This window comes from Theropithecus gelada, chromosome 17 (assembly GCF_003255815.1).
Source record: "Theropithecus gelada isolate Dixy chromosome 17, Tgel_1.0, whole genome shotgun sequence".
Classification (NCBI taxonomy): Eukaryota; Metazoa; Chordata; class Mammalia; order Primates; family Cercopithecidae; genus Theropithecus; species Theropithecus gelada.
In genome coordinates this window covers 53,974,402-53,979,532 of record NC_037685.1, presented here as the reverse complement: position 1 = coordinate 53,979,532, position 5,131 = coordinate 53,974,402, and the positions used below count along the sequence as shown (strand labels likewise).

Genomic DNA, 5,131 nt, shown 5'->3' with positions numbered 1-5,131 from the left:
TTTTTAGTAGAGACGGGGTTTCACCATGTTAGCCAGGATGGTCTCGATCTCCTGACCTCGTGATCCACCCGCCTCGGCCTCCCAAAGTGCTGGGATTACAGGGTTGAGCCACCGCGCCCGGCCTACTGACTCTTTCCAAAGCATTCAACTCACTTTACCATTTATGTAATAGTTAATTCAATTATAATTATAATAAAGAGCATTATGAGTCATAAACAGATCTAGGGGCTTTAAAAATTCCATTCTTGATAAGTATTTATATATGTTTGTATTATTTATTTCCATATATTGATATATAACCATTTTGTTTCTAAAAGCAGGAGGAGGAGGAAGTACCTATTATGTGTACTGATTATCTGAATTAGCTTACTTTACCACCCGATCATACTTTCTAGAGGTATTTTTGATATAATGTAGAAACCAAGAAGTTCCATTCAACTGAGTAACTTTTTGTAGAGACAGGGTTTCGCCATGTTGCCCAGGCTGGTCTCAAACTCCTAGGCTCAAGAGATCCGCCCACCTCCCAAAGTGCTGGGATGATAGGCAAGAGCCACCATACCTGGCCCATAGAAATTATCTATGCTCCTTGCTAAGACACAGATTATTTCCCACCAAAGAATTCTGATTCAGCAGCTTTGTCCAGGAGACACTTGAGAATTTGCATTTCTAATAAACTCCCAGGAGATGCTAATGCTGCTGGTCAGAGGACCACATTACAGTAGCTATGTACATTACTTAATCCTGGCCGGGTGCGGTGGCTCACGCCTGTAATCCCAGCACTTTGGGAGGCCAAGGCGGGCGGATCACGAGGTCAGAAGATCGAGACCAGCCTGACTAACACGTGAAACCCCATCTCTACTAAAAATACACAAAAAAATTAGCCGGGGGTGGTGGCACATACCTGTAGTCCCAGCTACTCAGGAGGCTGAGACAAGAGAATGGTGTGGACCCGGGAGGCGGAGCTTGCAGTGAGCCGAGATGGCACCACTGCACTCCAGCCTGGGTGACAGAGCGAGACTCCATCTCAAAAAAAAAAAAAAAAAAAGGCAACTTCGTAGATTAGGTAGTAAAAATCTGAGCAAAATTCCGATTGTTTCTTATAGAACAAATTGAGGCTGATGCTTGCACAGGGGAAGCATGGAGTGGAGAAATGTGGAAGGCTTGGGAGTGATGAGAGTTTGGAACAGCCCTTGTGAGGATAGGAGAGGAAGGGGCTCAAGGAAGACAAGACAAAGCATTAGGCTTGGGGCCAATGGCTCGAGGAGAGTACCAGGCGCCCTGCATGGTGGATTGTTCCCACGGGTTGATGGAGCACAGGGGGTTCAAAGGAACCAGTGCATGCTGTGGCTGGAGTTTACAAAAGGCTGACTCACTAAAGGTCACAGAGGGACATTTACACAAACATCCTGGCCCCAAGTCCAGTGCTCTTTCTAATCTATAACAGGGTCCTTCCTTTTTCTTTATTATTTTATTTATTATTTATTTTTTTGAGACAGGGTCTTGCTCAGTCGCCCAGGCTGGACTGCAGTTGTTTGAACACGGCTCACTTCAGTTTCAACCTCCCAAGCTCAAGCGATCCTCCTGCCACAGTCTCCCCAGTAGGTGGGACTACAGCCGTGTGCCACCACACCAGGTTTAAAAAAAAAAATTTTTTTTTTTTAAATTTTCAGTAGAGACAGGCTCACTGAAACTGCCTTTGCAAAAATTATAACCGAGAAGACTATGATGGTGAAACAGATCTGACCTAACTGACTCCATCTTGCTTCTAACCTCCAAACTGTACCTGTTCTGGGTGTAGGCGGAACTAACTTTGAGAGGAGCTTATAGTTTAGTTTTGAAACAAAGACGATAACAACCCTTTCCCAAAAGAAACCCCCTTCCTGCCTGGGGACTAGACTGCCTTGGTAGGACTAACAAATTAGCCACAAGATTACACATTATGGTTCAGGAGTCATGCAGCTGGAGGCTGCAAGATTCCAACCCTCCCCAAATTGCTTCTCGGGATGACATCACTGTTGTGAAACCTAAGATCAGTGCTTGAGATATTTTGCAGACCCTGGACTCGATGGATTCATCAGCTGGCACTACTCAGATTCATAAATTGGCTCATCTGGTTTTGTGGCCCCTGCCGAGGAACCGGCTCAGCACAAGAGAACAGTTTAGACTCCCTGTGATTTCACTTCCAACCTGACCAATTAACACTCTTACTGGCCCCCTACCCACCAAATTATCCCTAAAAACTCCAATCCCCGAATTCTTGGGGAGACTGATTTGAGTAATAATAAAACCCTGGTCTACTGTATAGCTGGCTCTGCGTGAATTAAACTCTTTCTCTGTTGCAGTTCCACCATCTCGATAAATTGGCTCAGTCAAGGCAGCAGGCAAGAAGAACCCATTGGGCAGTTACATTACTATGTTGCCCAGGTTGAACTTGAACTCTGGGCTCAAGCAGTCCTCCTGCCTCAGCCTCCCAACATGTTGGGATTACAGGCGTGAGCCACTACACCCAGCCAAGTCTGTCCTTAATCTGGGTTCTTTTGGATCTCATTTTCTTTTTTTTTTTTTTTGAGACGGAGTCTCGCTCTGTCGCCCAGGCTGGAGTGCAGTGGCCAGATCTCAGCTCACCTCAAGCTCCGCCTCCCGGGTTCACACCATTCTCCTGCCTCAGCCTCCCGAGTAGCTGGGACTACAGGCGCCCACCACCTCGCCCGGCTAGTTTTTTGTATTTTTAGTAGAGACGGGGTTTCACCGTGTTAGCCAGGATGGTCTCGATCTCCTGACCTTGTGATCCACCCGTCTTGGCCCCCGCAAAGTGCTGGGATTACAGGCGTGAACCACCGCGCCATCTCATTTTCTTAAAGCTGCAAAAGCCACTGGACCAAGCGATACTGCCAACCCCTCTAGGCTGCTGTAACTAGTTACGGCTCCTGGATCTGTTTCCAGTTCGTTATGTTCCCCATCACTTTGGACAAGTCATCCCAACTCCCTGGCTTGCTTCTGTACTCACTTATGGTCCAGAAGCTCGAGTTCTACAGTGCTGATTCTGATGAGTGCCCATTTACCTGGCACTCTGATCCCGGCATAACATCTCCTACAGCCTGGGAGGTCTATTCAGGTGTGCATTCCTGTTAAACACTAACACCAATCAAATCACTTAAATAACATAGGTAATAATCCAACAGCGTGGCCGGGTGCAGTGGCTCACACCTGTAATCCTAGCACTTTGGGAGGCCAAGGCAGGTGGATCATCTGAGGTCAGAAGTTCGAGACCAGCCTGGCCAACATGGTGAAACCCCGTCCCTACTATAAAATACAAAATTAGCCGGGCTTGGTGGCGCATGCCTGTAATCCCAGCTACTCGGAAGGCTAAGGCAGGAGAATTGCTTGAACCCAGGAGGCAGAGGTTGCAGTGAGCTGAGGCCACACAATTTCACTCCAGCCCAGGTGACAAGAGTGAAACTCTGTCTCAAAAAAAAGAAACAAGCAAAAAAAAGAAAAAAAAGAAAAAAAAAAGAATCCAACAGCACATCCAAACAAGGCTGAAAGTTATAAAAGAAAACTACACTGTGTGGACAGTTTGTGTGTGTGTGTGTTTTAGAGATGAGGTCCCTCTGTCTCCCAGGCTGGAGTGCAACGGTGCCATCATAGCTCACTGTGGCCTCCAATTCCTGGCCTCAAGCGATCCTCCCGCCTTGGCTTCCCAAGTAGCTGAGAGTAGAGGCATGTGTCGCCATACCCTGTTTTTTTTTCGTTTTTGTTCTTTTTCAGATGGAGTCTCCCTCTGTCGTCCAGGCTGGAGTGCAGTGGTGTAATCTCAGCTCATTGCAACCTCCAACTCCCGGGTTCAAGCGATTCTCCTGCCTCAGCCTCCCGAGTAGCTGGGGTTACAGGCACACGCCACCACGCTGGGCTAATTTTTGTAATTTTAGTAGAGACGAGTTTTCGCCATGTTGGCCAGGCTGACCTCGAACTCCAGACCTCAGGTGATCCGCCCACCTCAGCCTCCCACAGTGCTGGGATTACAGGCGTGAGCCACCTCGCCTGGTCCACACCCTGTTTAAGGAAGAAAATAGTGTTGAAAATGAAAATCAATACACAAAGGCTGAACCAAAGCTGTTTGTTATGTTGAGTGGCTGTCTCAAATAGACTAAGACCCTTCTGACCCTTTGCCTTAGGGCATTAAAGAAAATTACTCTGGGCAAACAACAGCTTCCTTGAATGCTTTCACTTGTTTAACAAAATGCCAGAGAACCACAGATATAACCTACAAGATCCGAGCCGACAGTGTTACAGGTTTCATCAGTGCACTTGCAGAAATCGCATCATATGGATTTCCTTGGCAGAGGGGGATTGGGAAATGGCTTTTTTTTTTTTTTTTGAGATGGAGTCTTACTTTTTTGCCCAGGCTGGAGTACAATGGTGCAGTCTTGGCTCACTGCAACCTCCACCTCTCGGGTTCAAGTGATTCTCCTGCCTCAGCCTCCCAAGCAGCAGGGATTACAGGTGCCCACGACTATGCCCGGCTAATTTTCGTATTTTTAGTAGAGACGGGGTTTCACCATGTTGGTCAGGCTGGTCTCCAATCTCTGACCTCAGGTGATCCGCCCACATCTGCCTCCCAAAGTGCTGGGATCACAGGCGTGAGCTAGCCCGCCCAGCCTGGTTTAAAAACAAAAAAACAACCCCCCCCCAAAAAAAAAAAAAAAACTGGTAATAAGGGAATTTACTTTCCATCACTGCAATTCCAGTTTTTTTGTTTTTTGTGGGTTTTTTTTTTTTTTTTGAGACAGAGTCTTGCTCTGTCGCCCAAGCTGGAGTGCAGTGGTGCGACCTCAGCTCACTGCAACCTCTGCTTCCCGGGTTCCAGCAGTTCCCCTGCCTCAGCTTCCCGGGTAGCTGGGATTACAGGCGCCCACCACCACGCCCGGCTAATTTTTATATTTTTAGTAGAGACGCAGGTTCACCATGCTGGCCAGGCTGGTCCCGAACTCCTGACCTCAAGTGATCTGCCCGCCTCGGCCTCCCAAAGTGCTGGGATTACAGGCGTGAGCCACCGCGCCCGGCTAATTCCTGTATTTTCATACTCAACTGTATTTTATATTAGGGCCTTGAATCCCGAGTATAATTTTGT

The 5,131-nt window shown here is 47.5% G+C and overlaps 1 pseudogene across 1 annotated transcript in view; it reads right to left on the bottom strand.

The window, feature by feature from the left end:
• LOC112610676 overlaps positions 1-3,088 on the bottom strand; it is a 25,103-nt pseudogene extending 22,015 nt beyond the window's left edge. The window contains exon 1 of the transcript XR_003116465.1: positions 3,063-3,088. The product of XR_003116465.1 is annotated as a protein CASC4-like (transcript). The remainder of the gene's footprint in view (positions 1-3,062) is intronic.
• Between the last annotated feature and the right edge of the window lie 2,043 nt (positions 3,089-5,131).